Source organism: Camelus bactrianus, chromosome 6 (genome assembly GCF_048773025.1).
Source record: "Camelus bactrianus isolate YW-2024 breed Bactrian camel chromosome 6, ASM4877302v1, whole genome shotgun sequence".
Lineage (NCBI taxonomy): Eukaryota > Metazoa > Chordata > Mammalia > Artiodactyla > Camelidae > Camelus > Camelus bactrianus.
This window is the reverse complement of record NC_133544.1, coordinates 10,780,247-10,800,134: the sequence shown is the minus strand read 5'-3', so window position 1 is coordinate 10,800,134 and position 19,888 is coordinate 10,780,247. Positions and strand designations below refer to the sequence as shown.

The 19,888-nt window shown below is 40.0% G+C and overlaps 1 protein-coding gene and 1 pseudogene across 1 annotated transcript in view; both read left to right on the top strand.

Annotated features, from left to right (window-relative positions):
• GOLGA5 (golgin A5) overlaps window positions 1-19,888 on the top strand; it is a 56,344-nt gene that overhangs the window by 5,367 nt on the left and 31,089 nt on the right. The gene's annotated exons all lie outside the window — the stretch shown is intronic.
• LOC123612418 (serine/threonine-protein phosphatase PP1-gamma catalytic subunit pseudogene) lies at window positions 8,284-19,645 on the top strand (annotated as a pseudogene).

Here is a 19,888-nt window from a genome sequence, read left to right as displayed (position 1 = left end):
AATACCACATGATGACAGAAGAGGAGGAGGTTGTAGGGTAATTGGAGGCCGGCCTGAAGTCAAGGACCTCAAGAGTCCGGTGTTAAAATGTCTTTTTTTTTCCCTTTAGTATTAAAGCTGTCAGGTTTTTTAATGCTTGCTTGGGACCTGTTAGCAGAGTATTATTTTATCATATAGTCGTCTATAAAAGATTAACCAATAAAATCAATGAAGTATTGGCTATTACTGTTCCCATTTTACAGATTAAAAAAAAATGAAGGCTCAGTGAAAATAAATAAATGGCCCAAAGTCTATAAAGGAGCTAAGCCTGAAGATTAGGAGTCAGGAATCAAGCTGAGCTGGGGTTTTTCTCCCCCAAGGATATTATTAATGTTGTCTTCATTACCTTGTGGGGTATGCTTTCCAGAAGGACCAAGGTAGAAATTCTTTCTGGCCTTGATACAATTGGGTCCTAAAGGAGAGACACTGAATTGTATAAATGAACACAGATGTGTGTGTGTGTGTGTGTGTGTGTGTGTGTGTGTGTGTGTGTGTAAACACAAGACTCATTGCAAAATCCATGGCCCACCCAAAGGAAACCCAGTTTTTCAGACTCACTTTCTGGCCACATTGTATGTCACCACAGTTCTTTCTTCTTTTACTTCCACTTCTTTTTTCTCCAAAGTCACTCTTCTAATAAAAAAAATTATGCCTGGGAGGCAGAGACTTGGTTTTGTGGAGTCAGACGCAGGTGCAATGCTGTATGTCTCAGACTTTTACCACCAGGGCAGAAAAAGTGTTTTGTTTGCTTTTGTCAAAGCAGCAGTGTGGACAGTGAATTATCCTAACCTTTTAAGATGACCTTTCATGTAATATTTTGCAAAACAAATCAGGTATACTAGGAAGACAGGGACAGTCCACAGGAACTGTCATAGAGAAACTGTCAGGAGAAACCTAGAGGGGAGTGGCATAAAGGGCAGGGCAAAGGAAGGAACTCTGCAGAGATGTGGGTTCAGGAAGAAGTGGGCCTCATCCTGATCACACGAGGAGTTCTGAAACACACCCTGTACCACAGAGGCAAGAGGGCTGAGCACATTGGCTAGTCATTGGCCATGAAGAGGGGGTGTAACCCCCAGGAATCTCCTGGCGGGGGACAGCTTCCCTTAGCCAAAGACAGAGTGGGAACCAACCTGAGAAGGTGCAGAATGAGCTTTTAGCAGCCAACACCTACAGGCAGGAGGTAGTGTGCTGGCCCAGTGGAGGGATCCTGGGTTGGGCACCAAGAGCATCCACTACACTGGAACCATCACAACTTATGCATAATACTAAAGTCAGGTATATGTGATAGTTTCTTGGTGTGCTATTTGGTTTATTTATTTATTTTTGGCCATTTTCAGTAGATTTTATTTTTTAGAGTAGTTTTAGGTTCATAGCAAAATTGAGCAGAAAGTATAGAGTTCCATATACCTCCCTGTCCCCTACATGCACGCAGCCTCCCCCCAAATCAACATCTTACACCAAAGTAGTGCTTTTCTTATAATCAGTGAGCCTACATTGGCACATCACTATCACCCAAAGTTTACAATTTACATTAGGTTTCACTCTTGGTGTTGTACAGTCCATGGATTTTGACAAATGTATCATGATATTGATCTACCATTACAGTATTGTACAGAATAGTTTCACTGCCCTAAAAATCCTCTGTGCTCTGCCTGTTCATCCCTCCCCACCTCCAACCCCTGGCAACCACTGATCTTTTCACTGTCTCCATAGTTTTGCCTTGGTCAAAGTGTCATATAATTGGAATCCTGTAGTACATAGCCTTCTTGCATTGGTTTCTTTCACTTAATAATGTGCATTTAAGTTTCTTCCATGTCTTTTTATGGCTTGAGACTTCATTTCTTTTTCATCACTGAGTAGTATTTCATTGTCTGGATTATCACAGCTTATTTATCTACTCATCTACTAAAGGACAACTTAGTTGCTTCCAAGTTTTGACAGTTATGAGTAAAGCTACTGCAAACATCCATGTGCAGATTTCGTGTGGATGTAAGTTTTCAACTCACTTGAGTAAATACCAAGGAGCATAATTCCTGCATCATGTGGAAAGAGTATGTTTAGTTTTATTAAAAACTGCCAAACTGTCTTCCAAAGTGACTATACCTGAACCATTTTGCATTCTCCCCAGCAATGAATGAGAGTTCATATTCTACATTCTCACCAGAATTCAGTGTCTTTGGTGTTTGGAATATTGTCCATTCTAATAGGTACGTAGTGTAGTGGTATCTCGTTTTCATTTGTAATTTCCTAATGACATACAATGTTGAGCATCTTTTCATATGCTTATGTGCCATCTCTATATCTTCTTTGGTGTGGTGTCTGTTCAGGTTTTTTCCCTATTTTTTAATTGGGCTGTTAATTTTCTTATTGTTGAGCTTTAAGGGTTCTTTTTATATTTTGGATAATAGTCCTTTGTCAGATATGTCTTTTGCAAGTATTTTCTCCAGTCTATGGCTTGTCTTCTCATTCTCTTGATTTATTTATACTTTTACTCAACGTGGATGAACCTTGGAAACATTATAAGTGAAAGGAGTCAATTACAGAAGGCTGTATTTGTATCATTCCATTTATATGAAATGTCTACCACACAAATCCACTGAGTCAGAAAGTAGATTAGTTGTTTCCAGGGACTGAGATAAAATGGTGAGTGACTGCTAGCAGGTACAGATTTTTCTCTTTGGGGTGATGAAAATGTTCTAAAATTAGATGTTGGTGATGGGTGCACAACTGTGAATATACTAAAAACGATTGGATTGTACACTTTGAAGGATGAATTTTATGGTATGTAAATTATATTGCAATAAAGTTTTTAAATTTGTATTTTAGGACTGAAGTGTAAAATTTTTAATTGAATATTTTCACAGACATTTTTAATAAAAAGTTGGGTTTCAGGTCAGAACATGACTTCTATATCTCCATAACTTCAGCATCACTCTCCCTTTTTTTAACTTAAAAAAAATTGAAGTATAGTTGATGTACAATATTATATAAGTTACAGGTGTACACTATGTGATTCATAATATTTAAGTTTATACTCCATTTACAGTTATTATAAAATATTGGCTTTATTCCCTGTGTTGTACAGTATATCCTTATAGCTTATTTTATACATAATAGTTTATACCTCTCGATTCCTTATCCCTATCTTGCCCCTTCCCCCTCCCCTCTCCCAGCTGGTAACCACTAGTTTGTTCTCTATATATGTGAGTCTATTTCTTTTTTGTTATATGTACTAGTTTGTTGGGGTTTTTTAGATTCTACATATAAGTGATACCATACAGTATGTCTTTCTCTGACTGACTTATTTCACTTAGCATAATACCCTCCCAGTCCACCCATGTTGTTGCAAATGACAAAGTTCATTCTTCTTTATGGCTGAGTAGTATTCCAGTGTATACATATGCCATACCTTCTATAACCATTCATCTATTGATGGACACTTAAGTTGTTTCCCTATTATCACTCTCTCTTTCAGTTTACATTCTTTATATTTTATGCATCCTTGAAAGCTGCCTTCAATCCTTTCTAGAATAAGACTAGATGTAAATAAATAAAGATGGAACACCTGATTCACCTGTGCATTCCCCAAATGCCTTGACCCTTGGGGAATCCAGACATTTTCACAGGTGCCTTTGCAGTATATTTTCAGCACCAAAAATAAAACTGAGAATGTAGCACTGAGATCTAACCCCAGGGGTTACAAGTCACATGTCTCACTCTGCTGAGTTTTGGGGAAGTACCTTTAGTTACCAACACAGATGATCAACATCTCCTTTGGGCCAATAAGCCCTTCGTAGTCATTTCTCAGTTGTACTTCACTGCCTTTGGATGTCATGTGGCAGTGTAACTTGGTCTGGGTCAGGTGACTTATCCAGATTAATTGAGCTCAGTGGAGCCAAGCATTTCCCCTAGAACTATGTCCTAGATGAATCCTCGTAACATTTTGACCTGCCTAGAATGTCATACCTTAGTGTGAACTGATAGGCAGATAGATAAATTAGATTCCTGGAATCAGAAGACACCTTGGAGGAAGTGATGAGAGCAGAAACAAAGTGAACTACCCAGAGACTGACTAGGCAACCTCGGATGAGTGGGTCCACCACCGTGGGCCTCCAACCCTTTCTCATCTTGGAAATGAAAGGGTTGAACTCACTGATCCGTGAGACCTCTTTTAGCTCTACAGATCAGCTGGCGTAGGGCTTCCCAAACTCTTGGACTTCACATATCATTACAGTTCTCAGAGACTTTCCAAGAAAAGACAATAAAAAACGATTACCACCATTTTCTATCACATCACTTCCAGAAAGAAAAGACATATTAACTTTAAAAAACAAAGGTGGGAAGGAAATAATCTCAGAATAAAAGACAGTCCTTGTTAAGGAAAAGGGTTGGCAACTTTTCTTCAACGTATGCACTGTGTACTCATTCTGTCTTTCTTATTTTAAAAAACAGCTTTTAACGAGGATTATCAACCAAGAGAGTGGTTTGTTAGTAGCATTTGTCAGCCTCCTCTGTGTGTCCCTAGATGCTGCTGCATGGGCCCTTCCTTTGTCTGGACATCTTTGCCCTCATAAAGGGCAGTACATGTCACTCTTCCAGTCCCCCACCAGTTCTCTTTCCATCCCGACCCTTCTGTGATTTATTTTTCCCTTCCATTTTCTGTTCCATCTCTCCCATCCTCTCTGTCTATTTCTTGCCCCATGTCTTCTGTCTCCTGTCCTCCCTTCCAGTTTCCTGTCTCTCGCTTTGGTCTTTATCCATCCCTGTCTGTCATCAACATGAAGACCAACCAGCATTACCAAACTGCCCCCCATCAGAGGCCTCCATCTTCAGTGTGTTGCAATTTGACAGCATGACATTCTGAGTTACTAAAATTTATCAGCCATTTTTATTCATAAAAGTAGCTTTTTTGACATATCTACATGTCATACAGTTCACTTCAAGTGTGCAATTCAATAATTTGCAGTAAATATATAGACTTGTGCAACCATGCCCACAATCTAATTTTAGAACATTTCCATCATCCCCAAAAGATCCATTATGCCCATTTGCAGCCACTCCCTCTTCCCACCACCAGGTCCCAGCAACCACAAATCTACTTTCTGTCTCTATAGATTGGCCTTTTCCAAACATTTCATAAAATGGTATTGTGCATTATGTGGTCTTTTGTCTCTGGCTTCTTTCATTTAGCATAATATTCTTAAAGTCCAACCATGTCATAGCATGTATCAGTATTTCATTACTTTTTATGGCCCAATAATATTTCATTGTAAGGATATACCACATTTTGTTTATCCATTCATCAGTTGATGGACATTTGGGTTGTTTCCACTTGTTGGTTATTATAAATCTGCTATGAACATTCATATACAAGTGTTTGTGTGGACATGTTTTCAGTTCTCTTGGGGATACACCTACAAGTGGAATTACTGGGTGTGACAGGCAGAATAATAGCCCCCTAAAGATGTCTGTGTCCTAACTCCTGGAACCTGTGAACATGTTTCCTCATGTGGCAGAAGCAACTTTGCAGAGGTGATTAAGGATCTTGAGATGGGGGAATTATCTTGGATTATCAAAGTGGGCCCAGTGTAATCACAAGGGTTATTATAAAGGAAAGAGAGAGGCAAAGTGTCAGAGTGGTGCAGGGTGAAAAAGACTCATCTGGACATGACTGGCTTTGAAGATGGAAGAGGCCATGATGCAAGGAATGCAGGCAGCCTCTGAAAAATCAAGGAAATAAATTTCCCCCTATGGCCTCCAGAAGGAATGTAGTTCTGCCAACACCTTGATTTTAGCCCAGTGAGACCCTCTTTTGGACTTCTGACCACCAGGACTATAAGAGAATACATTTGTGTTGCTTTAAACCATAAAGTTAATGTTAATTTGTTACAGCAGCCACAGGAAACTAATACACTAGGTCATAAGGTAATCCTAGCTCTCTTTTTACATCACAGATAGACCCATTTAAGGAGGCATCAGTGGTTGGAGTTAAGAGCACAATTTGCCAGGTGTATGGGTTCAAATTCCAGCCCTACTACTTACTGTATGTGATCTTGAGTAAGTTTCCTTAAATTTTGGTTCCTCGGTTTCCCTATCTGAAAAATGGGATTAATAATAATACCTCCCTTACAGTCTGTTATGAGGATTAAATGAATGGGTCTTAGTACTATACCTGGCAGGAAGCAGTATACACAGTCATTTACCATTATCATTATTCACATAGTCTTCCCAGAACAAAGGAACAGCTATAGCCTGTCCCAGAGGTGAAACCAAAAATTTGCTTAAACCTTTCAAAAAATGTTTTCTTTGTCCCATCAACCCTGTTGAAACCTCACAGTTCTTAAGACCAAGTTTCCCCTAGAGCTCAAGACAAAAGTTTTAAGGAAGTCCCCTCCCTGGAGAATTATTTTTGAGAAGAAAGTTTTGCCCAGCCTCCTAGCTGAGAAAGACAGTGGTGTTCTGCCAAAATGCTCTTGGCAGATCTGGTTCCCTCCACCACATCTTGCTCAGAAGTCACTGCTTAGTCCATGGATAACTATCTGTTATGTGTTTTTATCCAGTCCCTCAAAACACTGTAATGTAAGCACTTTGCAAATGTTGGCTGAATACCAAATGAATACATGAGGGTTGACCAGAAGAGCAGCATGGTTTCAACTTCCACTGACATTCTTTCTAGGATAAATGAAGTCCCTTTCTGACTTTTGGGAGTAGAATAACTTTGGAGATGATATAGCCCAGGACCCTGATTTTCCAAACAAAGAAGTTGAGATTGTGAACAGAACATGAGAACTAAGATCATATATAGCAAGTTAGCTACAAAGCAGGACTTGAACATAGCTGTTCTGGTTTCCGGCCCAGATGCCTTTCTCTTTAGATATTGCTACAGGTGAAAGAGTTTAAGACTTTGGGTTGAATCTGGGCTGACCTCAGGTCATGCCCTGAAAACCACTTGCTCAGTCAAGTTCCTGGTATCATGTTGTCTCATTTTCTTATACTTCCTTTTCCAAATAAAACTTCTTTTTCAGTTCTAGTGTTCAGCAAATGAAAGAAATACTATCAGCATTATCTCTTGTTACATCTTCTATCTACAGCCCCCAGTGAGCATGAGAAGACATTGGGAAAAGCCACTGTTACCTTTGGCTGATATCCCAGCACCCATTAACCCAAACCAGGGACAAATAATTGCATAAGTAGTGAGGCTGGCTTGTGACGTTCAGAAAAACACACAGATAGTAATTAACATGGTTTCAAAAGTAAAAATAGTTAACCAAAGTTGACCAAAGTTCCTCTTTTTATCCTTCTTTCTCTACAACAAAGCAGTTGTTTTAAAGTGAGGTTGCTGACTGAGGAAATTTTTAAAAATCAAAACAAGAAGCAATAAATGGCTAACAAAGTCTTGTACTCAATAAAAGACTCCCAGACTAGTTCAGGCTTTCATAAATGAGTGGACAGATCCTGAATCAGTGAAAAGTTATGCAGAGTGTATGAACAGATTCAATACTCATCCTCTTAGGGAGGCTTTATGCTAATAAATTCCGAGGGCCCCTTACTTTCCCTTGTATCATTCAGAGAAGGACCTCTGGTATCTTCATACTATTCCTACTGCTGAACCCCTGAAATGTTCTTTTGTTACCAAATAAAAATCCTTTATACAAGTTCCCCAAGAGGTTTCTTTATTTCAAGCACTGTGGCAGTATTTGAATCTTTGCGAAATTTTAAAATGTTTTCTTTCTTTTTCTTGTTTCATTACATTGGCTGGAACTTTTAGTACAATATTGAATAGCAGTGGGTATCCTGGTTTTTTCAAAAAATAATGTACTGTGTTATTTTGAAATATTTCAAACATAAGATAAGATTATACAATAACAAATGACCATGTACCCACATTCCAGCTTTATCGAATAATAACATCATATTTGTCCTGACCCTTAAAAAACTTATATCTGAAGATCTCTCTGTCCCTGTTTCCTCAGCCCAGAAGTACCTACTGTTACAAATTAGTGTTCATTATTCCTGTAAATTTTTATACTCTTAATATGCATGTATACATCCATGAGAAGAACACAGTGCTGTTAAAAGAATGGAGGAAACTTAAATGCATATTATTAAGTGAAAGAAGCCAAACTGAAAAGGCTATGTACTGCATGATTCTAACTATATGACATTCTGGAAAAGACAAAATATGGAGACAAGAAAAAGATCCGTGGTTGCCAGCAATGGGGTGGAGGGAGATGAAAAGGCAGAGCACAGAGGATTTTTAGGGCAGTGAAAATACTCTGTATGATGCTGTAATGATGGCTATATGTCACTATACTTTTGTCTAAGCGCATAGAATATACAGCACCAAAAGTGAACCTTATGGTAAACTATGGACTTTGATGTGTCAGTGTAGGTTCATCCTTGATAAAACGTGTACTGTTCTGGTGAGTGATATTGATAATGGGGGAGGCTATGCACGCATAGGGGGCAGGGGGATATAGGAAACCTCTGTGCCTTCCTCTCAATTTTATTGTAAACCTACAACTGCTCCAAAAAGATAGACGTCTCTTTTAAAAGTACATAGTATTATGTCACAGATTTAAATGTTTTAATAAGTGTTATTATACCACATATCTAAAATTCAGCAACTTTTTTATTCAGACTTTAAAAATAAAAATAGGCAAGTCTGATCAACTAAGCAATTATGCATCAAACTTCCTATGAGGCATAGTGGAAAAGGTGAACTTGGGTTTGAGAACAGCGCAAACTCTTGCTCCACTATGGCTAAGCAGAATTCCCACCTTATATTGCCTTGTCTTTTTTTGTTTTAATTTTTTATCATAGACGATCTCAAACATTTACTAGAGTAGACAGCACAGCGAAATGGGCATCCATGTATCTACCAGTCAACTAGACTCAACACTGATCAAATGATGGTCACTCTTGTTTGATTTGTCTTGACTCCCATCAAATTCCCCCAAATCCACATTATTTCATAGAAAATCTCAGATATTATTGTATTCTATCTGTGGTAGTCAGCCCCCAAGATGGCCCCCAGTGACCCTCCCCTCCTGGTACTCACACCCTTGTATATTCCCCTCCCACAATGAATCAGGGGTGTCTGTGTAGACCGTAAAATATGGTGGAAGTGTTGGTTTCTGATCTCCGAGGCTGAGTCGTAAGATATTGCAGTTTCCTCACTGGTCTCTTGTATTGCTCACTGTGGGGGACACAGTTAGGTCTAGGATAAGGTAAGCAAGGCACCTAGGATGCAAAATTTAGGGAGGCATTTACTCTCAGGTGCTGACCCTACACTTGTACAACCCTGAGAATGAATGCTTCCATTTTTGCCCTCTACGTGACTCACTTACCTCACTCTAGTCTTGGCCTTGGTGGGGGAAGCCAGCTGCCATTCCATGAAGACACTAAAGCATCCTTGTAGAGAGGTCTACATGAAGAGGAACAGAAGCCACCCATCAACAGACAGCACTGACTTGCCAATCAGGACAGAAGCAGATCCTTTAGCCCCCGTCAAGATTTCAGTGACTGGAACTCATGAGACACCATCATGAGAGAATCTGAGCCAGAACTGACCAGCCAGACTGCTCTCAAATCCCTGCCCATAGAAATGTGGGAGATAATGTGTAAATGTAATGTTGCTTAAGCCACTGAGTTTTGGGATAATTTGTCATACAGCAGCAGATAACTAATACAGAGACTGGTACCTAGAAGTAGGGGCTGCCCTAACAAAAACCTAAAAATGTGGAACTGTCTTTGGGATTAGGCAAAGGGTGGAACCTGGAAGGAACTTGAGGTCCTGTTACTGAAAACCTAAAGGGCCTCAAAGAGGCAGTGAGAAGTAGCTTAATGGCCTTCAGGGAAGCTGACCACGAAAGGTTAAAGGAAAATGGAGAAAATATTATCAAATGGCTGTTTTAACTCATAAGTTTTCACTTAAAGAGTAACTGTACTTGGGGAACCTGGATGTGATTTAGATGGTGAATTGCTGCTGTAATGGAATAGATTTTTTCAGGACCTTGGGAGGTGGTGAGTATATTTTTCATGTCAGAAGGACTGAATCACTGGGACCAAAAAGCAGACTGGTAGCTAGCCTCCCCACCCACAGAAACTGAGGAAGATAATAAATATTTACTGTTGTTCTGAGCCATTATATTTTGATAGATTGTTATGCTCTAATAAAAAACTGATATATTATCCATAAATATTTCAATATATATCTCTAAAAGATAAGAGCTCTTCTTAATTTTTTTATTTTAAAATATACACTCACAGGAAGTTGCAAAAGAAGTATAGTTCATGACCTCCAGCTTCAAGTGGGCCCTGGATGCTGCCCAGAATCACCCATTTTCTCTCTATTCAATTCACATTCCCACCTGTGCTAAGTGGCACTTTCACATTTTCTCACTCCTAAAACCCCATGACCTCCCCGATCCACATCTGCAGCCAGCAACCTCATTTCTTACTTCATTAAGGAAAGTGAATCAATCAAAAGAGAACTTCTACAAGCTCTCCCCCACCCCAGCACATCCACCCACACCCCCACGCCTGCGTCTGTGTCTGTATAGTCTGCCTTGCTTCCTGTTAGGATGCACAAACAAAAGAAGAGCAAAGAGCATCTCACTCTCCATCCAAGTCTACAAAGATCAACCCGCTGCAGCTGCTGACCTACAGTACACTTGGTGCTTCAGACAAAAAGGTTATGGCAATAACAGGATGAAGCAGCCTGTGCTTCAGACAGAGGAAATTAAAGATGATAACAGGATGCTCTGTGCTTTGGACAAACAGGTCCTTAGATACTTTGATGCATTTCAGGAAGAATTTTAATGAACCCTGCTTCTTTCATCTTCCATAGAGAAGTGCTACAATCATTAACTTGAGACATCTGTTCTTTGTGACTAGCAGTGATCTTTTACCAAGATGTTTGCTGACTACATGTATTCCCTAACAACAACAGAAATCACATATAAAGCTAGCCTCCCCCCTGCCTCTTTGGAGCAGATTCCCAGAGCTATCTGAGAAGCTGTCTCCTGGACTATATATAGTCCTTAATAAGACCTGAATAAAACTTAACTCACAGCTCTCACAGTATACATTTTTCTTTAAGTTGACAGACGAATGAACTGTCTGTGTTCCTAGCTAAGACCATCCCCTCCACACATGCCCTGTATGCACCACCCCCTCTCATCAACCCAAGGGCATTGCTTCGACTTCCATCTCTCACTTGCATTATCATTCTTCCTTCCTCCAAAGAGAGCTTTTCCATGCTGTTTTTTCTCCAATCTTAAAAAAAGAAAAGCAGTGGGGGTAAAAAACCAAATTTCTTCTGTATAGTACAGGGAACTAACTGTATTCAATATCTTGTAATAGCCTTTAATGAAAAAGAATATGAAACAAATATATGTATGTATATGCATGACTGGGACACTGTGGTATACACCAGAAATTGACACATTGTCTGACTATACTTTAATTAAAAAAAAAAAAAGGAAAAGCAGGGAAAGGAAAAAAACCCTCTCTTGACCCCACCATGTCCCCTCCAGAAACTGCCCTCTTATCTTCTTTTCCTGTACAGTAAAATTCCTTAGAAGAATGGTCAGACTCATTCTTTCCAGTTTCCCATCTCACTCCCCTCTCTCTCTCAATAGCGCTCACTCTCTCTCTCTCTCTCTCTCTCTCTCTCTCTATATATATATATATATAATGAAAATTATATATATAATGAAAATTCCTCATGCAACAAAGTGGTTAAATCTCATACCTAATATTGACAAAATGAGCCATACACAGAAGAAAACATATACAAGGACTCCATGTATGTAAAGTTCACAAACAGGTGAAATTAAACTAGGTATAGCTATGCAAAGTTAGGAGATACACCTTCTTTTTGTGTTCTAATTTCCAGTGATAACTGGAAGAAAAAAAAAAAAGTACAACCTAAGAGCTGTGAGTTGAGTTTTATTCAGGGTCTTACTGAGACCTATACCCTGGGAAACAGGCTCTCAGATAAGTCTGAGGATCTGCTCCAAAGAGGTGGGGGAGGAGCCAGTATATACATGAATTGGGGGGGGCTAGGAAAAACATGGGGTCAAGCATAAATCTTGGTAAAAGATTACTGCTAGTCACAAAGAACTGATATCTAAAGTTAATAATATTAGTGCTCTTTGATGTATGGATAGGTGCAAGAATCTGGGGTCACTGAAATTCTTCCTGAGATATGCACCTTAGCTGCCTATGGGCCTGTTCTTAACTGTCTGGGGCCTGTTTATCCAAAGCACAGAATGCCTCACCTGTTTTTTCCATTTTTAATTCCCCTCAGGGTACACTGTAAGTGGGCAACTGCAGTGGGTTGTGATTTAATCCTTCATCTAACTGTAGGACGAGTGACACTCTTTGTTCCTTTTTTTTCCACACCAACTTGGGGGTGGGTGTTTCCCCCAACCAACAAACAATTCTCAGACACCAACTGGGTATCCTAAAATGCAACTCAATTCTGACACTATCTGCCTGGAGATAGCTTCAGATTCCACAGGTTAAGTGTTCAGTCCCACAAGACTGCCCTTCATCCCCACTGCCTACTTCAGAGGCCAGCTACAAGCCCAGGTTTTTATCTGTGCTTCTGACCCACTGGCTGTAAATCAGAGGTTCCCAAAATACCTTCATCAGGTTCGATTAATTTGCTAGAACTGCTCACAGAACTCAGAGAAACATATGACTTACTAGAGCACTAGTTTATTGTGAAAGGATATAACTCAGGAAGAGCCAGATGTAGAGCTGTACAGGATGTTTCTGAACTGAACTTGGGTCAGCTCATCCACTGTGTAGTAAAGCCAATCTACTGACACTGGGTTGTGGTGAAGGCAAGTACAGCATTTATTGCAGGGCCCAGCAAGGAGAATGGGCAGCTCATGCTCAAAAGCCCTGAACTCCCTCATGGCTTTCAGGCATGGCTTTAAAGGCAACATTTAGGGTGAGGGCTGCAGGGTGCATGACTTTCTTCTGGTTGGTTGGTGGAGGTAACAGGGTAGTGATTCAGGAATCTTGATCATCAACCTTCTGGTTCCAACCAGTCTGGGGTCCACATGCTTGTGGCCAGCATGTAGTCACCATCACTATAAGGATGAGGATGGGGAAGGGGGAGGGTCTTCTTTCTTCAGAACAACTCAAAGATATGTCAGATTGTTATGTATGCCCCTTGGAGAGGAACTAAGACTCTGTTTTATCACTGAACTATTGTTTCTTGACTGCTTTTCCTTTGTTTCTGCATTCCCTTACTTCCCTAATTAGTAACTGCCTGAGTCTGCTCTTTGGAACTCAGGGAAGGCCTAGGAGACCAAAGCCTTTTTCTACAAACAAGAAACGGGACAGACTGAGGTATGTTCAAACAGCCAGACTTCTTTACTCATCAGTTTACCAGTGCACTCATTCCTCAGGCCTCCCTTACAGGACTTACTACCTTGTTTATGACTGTAATTTTCCTTATCTATCCTGACAGACTTCAGGCTCTTTGAAAACAGACATTTCATCTGTCTCCTTAGTGCCTAGCTGCGCCTGGCGTAGACCAGATAACTCAACAAAAATGGAATGAGTGAGTGAATGGAAAACAGGGTGGCCCGTGTAAAAGGAGGCCAGCACCTGGGAACTTCACAAGATTTGTCCTCAGAATAGTGGGGAGACCTGTCTGGATGGAGCAGAGGGTACCTGTCAGGAAATAGCATTAGAAGGTAAAGCATGGCACTGAGTCTCTGCTAGGCTGCCGCAGTTCCCTGCTTACAGGAGAACAGGCCAGTCAGGAATGACACTAGTTGAAGCAAACACGCATTTACGTGGCTGCTTCCTAGGTGGGAGTCAGGCTTCACACAGCTACACCACTTCAGATGACAGATACCCAAATCATGATTAACAGTCAGTTTACAAAGGAACAATATCAATGACCCAGCAGTGCCCCTTTCTGGGCCCCCAGCACAAGACTTGGGCATCCTCCTCTCCTCCATCTGCCCTCTGGGACCAGGGAGCACCCACTCACTATCTGTTGTGGGCACAACGGGGCGGCTGGTCAGTGAGCCAGTGACACATGGGTTGGTAAAAGAATTTAGCAGAGATGAAGTATGGGAACAGAAAGGAGTTTATTTGGTTACACTGCCATAGACAACAGCAGGCCACACAGATGAGGGGTGCCTGTGTGAGCACCAAGGGCCAGTTCTTGGGGTCTTTTATAAGGTTGGGTCAAAGGTGCCTGATCAGCTTGTGCACAAGTCGCTCATTGGTTGTAAGTGAGTTAAGAAGTTTAGGGTCTGACGAGGTGGTGGGATTTATGACTTTGATAAGGTGGGCTGAAACAAGCCAGCCTGAGCTGCTGTGAGATTAGGCATTGCCTAGGGCTATTAGTTTGTTAGGGCAAACACACCTAGTAAAGAATGTACTTTATCTGTTGAGGGATCACAGGCAGACATCTGAGAGCCCAGAAATGGGAGTTGTTGAACTTTGAAGGATGTCAGTTAGCCTAACACTATCCCTCCCTCCTTCCTGAGACCCTTACCCTCTTCTCAGCCTCCTGGCTCCTAAGGAAAGGGAGCTGGTCTGATCCTGCCCTTGGCCACACCACCAAAGTCACACCTAACTGCAAAGATGATGTCGCCCCTCATGTCTGGCTGTTTGAACATACCTCAGTCTGTCCCCTCATGAAGACCCCTCCTCTCAGGCCTGGAGAACTCCACTAGGCTTTTTCATGCTTGCATGTTGGAATGCCTCCAGCATTTCAGCCGGATGTTCCACCTCTGTGTTCCTGGGATTTTTGAAAGCCAAGTAGGGAAGCTACTTGAGATGAGTTTTGGGAGGAAAGAGGTAATTGGCCCTGTGGCAGGCTGGATGGGAGAGGTCCAGGAGTTTCAAAGCAAGGCCCATGCATTCATTTTGGATGGAACTGGGACTTTGGATGTAGACTTTAGATGGAGAAGAATCAGCAGAAAGGAATGTGGGGAAAAACTCAGAGGGACATAAAAAATCACACTTACCAGTTATTAAGCACCTTTTGTGTGCCAGGTATTGTGCTGGGTGCTTACACATGCAATAGATTCTTTCTGAGATACCTACCCGTCTGATGGAACCAGCTCCTCTAATCCACAGGGTGGGACCACTGTGCTCATTCATTTAACAAATACATAAGCACCTACCAAGTAGCACGCCCTGTCTTAGGTGCTCGGTACAATAGAAAGATAGATGTGATGTAGGCCTTCATGGAGGGGAGATGGACACTAAGTAAATAAACAAATAAAAATATATATACATTATACAAATTATTATAAATTTGCATAATTATACCAAAAATTGTATTATTACAAATATTATAAAGGAAAAGAATGAGGTACCACGTGGAGAAGGACAGGAGCTCGCTTACTCAGGGTGGCCAGGGAAGCCTCCAGAGGGGAAAACTTTTATACCAAGACCTGAAGGAGGGAAGGGACCAGTGTACGAAGTGGGGATGTGGGCAGTGGGGGAGCGGGGGATGTGTGGAGGGGAAATCTCCAGGCAGTGGGAACATCAAGGCCAATGTTCTTGAGGGTGAGATGACTGGACTGTGTGAGCATGACGGGGAGCAGTTCCAGATGGAGCTGGAGAGGGCAGCCTGGGCCGGATCCTGCAGCGCCCTGTGAGCCAGAGTAGGGAGGCTGGCTTTAATTTCACACACAGTTATTTGATGTGTTAATTTTTTAAAGTACATAGATTATTGAATCACTTGGTTTAAAAATATTTTTATAACTGTATTTCAATATTTCCAATATAGCTTCCTGTATCATCTTGCGTGTATTATATTATGCTTTTAAAAACACAGTTCTGCCTTGTGGTTCTAGTGGGGAGAGAAGGAGGAAGCAGGGAGTGGGGCAGTTGAGGAGGGACTCACGGGAGGCTTCTGCTACCACCACCATGGTTGCTGCAGCCCCTATGCTCCCAGTGTGGGAAAGGAGTGAATTCCGGGTGTGAGCCCAGGCCGCTGGGGCTGTGGGAGGGTTGGCAGTGGGAAGGCGATGGCAGGTAGAGATAAACTCAACATGAACAGCATCATCCAATGGCTGCTGGAAGTGAGAGGCTCCAAGCCGCATAAGAATGTCCAGCTTCAAAATGAAATCAGAGTACTCTGCTTAAATTCCTGAGAGATCTTTCTCGGTCCACCAATCCTACTAGAGCTTGAAACACCACTCAAATCATGTGATGATACCCACCAGCAATACTATGATTTGCTTCGACTTTTGGAGTACAGTGTGGTTTCCCACCAGAAAGCGAGTCCTTTTTTTTGGAAACTATGTGGACAAGGAGAAACAGTCTTTGGAGACTATCTGCCTCTTATTGACTAAGAATACCAAATATCCCAAGAATAGTTTTCATCTCAGACAAAACCACGAATGTGCCAGCATCAATAGAATGTGTGGATTTTACGATGAATGTAAAAGAAGATATAGCATTACACTATGGAAAACTTTCATGGAGTGCTTTAACTATCTACTGATGGCAGCCATCATGGACGAGAAAATAGTCTGCTGTCATGGAAGTTTATCACCAGATCTTGAATCTGTACAGCAGGTTCCAAAAACTATGCAACCAACTGATGTACCAGATCAAGGTCTTTGTAATCTTTTGTGCTCTGACCCAGATAAAGATGTCTTAGGCTGGGGTGAAAATGACAGAGAGGTGTCCTGGTGTCCTTCACGTTTGGTGCAGAAGTGGTTGCAAAATTTCTCCATAAGCATGATTTGGATCATCAGGTGGTTGAAGAGGGATATATATTTTTGCAAAGAGGCAGTTGGTCACTGTTTTTCTGCACCTGATTATTGTGGAGAGTTTGACACTGGAGGTGCCATGATGAATGTGGACAAAACACTAATGTGTTCTTCTCAGATTTTAAAGCCTGCAGAGAAAAAGGAGACCTGGTAACGCCTCCAAGGAATATGATCACAAAGCATGCAAAGAAATGGGATTCATTTTGACACTGCCTCATTGGGGCTTGTAACATATAGGATATAACCTTCATTTTAAAAACTGTAACGTGTATTGGTCAGCTTGCTCAAGTAGCGTTTGTGGGCCTGCTCCTTCCATTTTTGACTTAATGAATAGTATTTGCTGGTTAGCAGCAAGTAAAAGACTCCCCATTCCCAAGAAAAAAATGTCTTGTTTTTGTTTTTTTAATTCTCCATTCCTTTTGCAAACAACTTTAATGATGGTGTTAAAACTGTCCTCTCTATTGAGTAAGTGTACGATTGATCTATTTTAAATTCAGTACAACCCATCAATAATGCCAATGCTCATTTTCTTTAGGATATAAGGAGAGTCCTAGGGTGCTCAATCTGTTATCATCATAAAATGCATACCATTGATACAAACCACTGTGAACATTCATTTTTAAAAAGTTTGTTTCAGAGGGTTTGCTTTTTTCTCTATCTTGTCACATACAAATTAGTTTTTATAACTGTCAACATTAGGAGTAACTTTCAACCTTGCCAGCATCCCTGGTATGGTGTATATTTAATTAAAGCACACTTTCCCCTACCAAATATTTTAAATGATGATTAAAGCCATTGTTATTATTTTAGGGGGTTTTTTGTTTTTTTAAAAGCCATTATTTTAAATATTTGTGACTCTTTCCTAAAGCCAAAGTTTCTGTTGAAATATGTTTTGACACTCCCCTAAGTACAAGGTGGCATGGTTGTGTACACATACGGCTTTCCTGGGGATTCAAAACAGGTTTTTGAGTCTGAATAGCACTTAGTCACATAATTACTAGCTTATTAATAATTAAAGTTAATAACATTTTGTACAATTTCCACATAGCCTGTTCATTTAGTAATCTATGTATAGCTACATCAGGTCTGAATCCATCCACTCAGAAAGCTTCAAATTACAGAAACAATACTGTTCTGAACTGGTGACTGATAATGCTTTCTTTGGCCTACATTCCTTATTCTACAGTGAAGTTGAGGCTTATAAGTCAAAACAAAGGAATTAACTTACTATCCACCAGTTTATATAGAACTCACAGTATCTATGACTTTTTTAAAACTATGATCTGTTAAAAAGAAATGTTTCAACAGATGACTGTGTACAATACTTTGTGGTGAAAATGAACTGACTTATTAAATGATAAACTTGTTTAAAAAGACACACACACACATACAATTCTGCAAAGGGGCCCATAGCACAAAAAAGATAAAATGTATGTCCCTTCCCTGCACTCAAGCTGGGGTGTTCAAAGTCAAAAAATTTTTTAATGGTATTAACTTTCAAAAAATAATAGGTTCGTATAGTATGTAGTTCAAAGGGTATATAGAAAAGAGGATTTACTGAAGAATAAACTTCCCTCTCACTCCTATTTTAGAGCCAAGTTCTCCCAGGAGGCAGAGACAGTGTCCTTCAAGAGACAGACTCTATTCATAAAAGATATTTGTACATGATAGCATACTATAAACACCATTTTCTTATGTTTTTTTAAAAAAATCATATATTGTTAAGATCTTGGAGCGTTTTTCATATCCCTACATGAGAGCTTCTTTTTTTTAAACAGATGCATAGTATTCCATTGGATGAATTTACCAAGATTTTTTAATCAGTGAACATTTAACTTGTTTCCAGCATTTGCTATTATAAGCAATGCTGTAATTAATAATTTTGTGTGTGAGTATATCTGTAGGATAATTTCCTAAAAGTAGAATTATCCTTTCAAAGTGTATATGTACTTTTTAATAGTTTTAATTGAGGTGTAACAGACATGCAATAAGGTTAATAATTGTTAAGTATAGAGTTTAATAAATTTTACCTATATATCCACACCTATAATCATCACCAAAGTTAAGATACAGAACCCTATCAGCACCCTAAAAGCCTATATCTTGACCACTCCTAGTCAATATCTGCTTCCTCCAAAGGTAACTACTATTATAATTTCTATAATCATAGATTAGCTTTGCCTGTTCTTGACCTCCATATTAATGGAATTATACAATATGTGATCTTTTGGAAATGGCTTCTTTTAACTCAGCACTGCTTTTTGTATGTCTCAAGTATGTCTGATTCATTCATGTTGTTGCATGGATACTTTCTTGTTTTCCATTGTACGTGTCTTTTGATGGCCTCTTGCCTCCATTTCTCTTGAGTGGAACTGCTAACATAGTGTAGGCCTATGTTTAGCTTTAATGGATAGAACCTAAGTTTTCCAAAGTGGTTCTATGACTTATAGTTCTGTCAGAAATGCATGAGTTTTCTAGCAGCTCCACAAACTCGTCAACAATTGGTATTTTCCATCTCTACATTTTAGCAATTTGGTAAAGGTATTTTATTGTGATTTTAATTTGTATTTATCTGATGACTAATAGTGTTGACCACTTTTTCCTGTGTGTTGGCCAATTGGATATTTTCTCTTATGAAGTGCTTATTTAAGATAGTAGTCCATTTTTGTTGGGTTGATTGATCTTTTTATTGATTTGTTGGAGAGTTTTATATATTCTGGATTCAAGTCTTTTGTCAGATACATGTATTGTAAATATTTTCTACCGATCTTTGGGTTGGTTGCCTTTCACTCAGGTTTTTTTGGGAAGAAAATAAATTCTTAATTTTAACAAAATCCAAATTTTAATCTTTTCTTTTGTAGCTAGTATTTTTTGTGTGTATATCTTATACAAGGCAAAGTTGTAACCTCTTTCTGTTGGTTGTTTTGTTTCTCTGGCTAATCTAGCCTGGCCCTAATGACTTCAGGATGGTAGGTCTCTATATGCTGACTCTCTTAGGGAATTTATGTGGGAATTCTTGAAACATTCTTTGGAGTGGTGGTGGGGTGGGGTCTGCCCACTGCCAATTTTCTTCATAT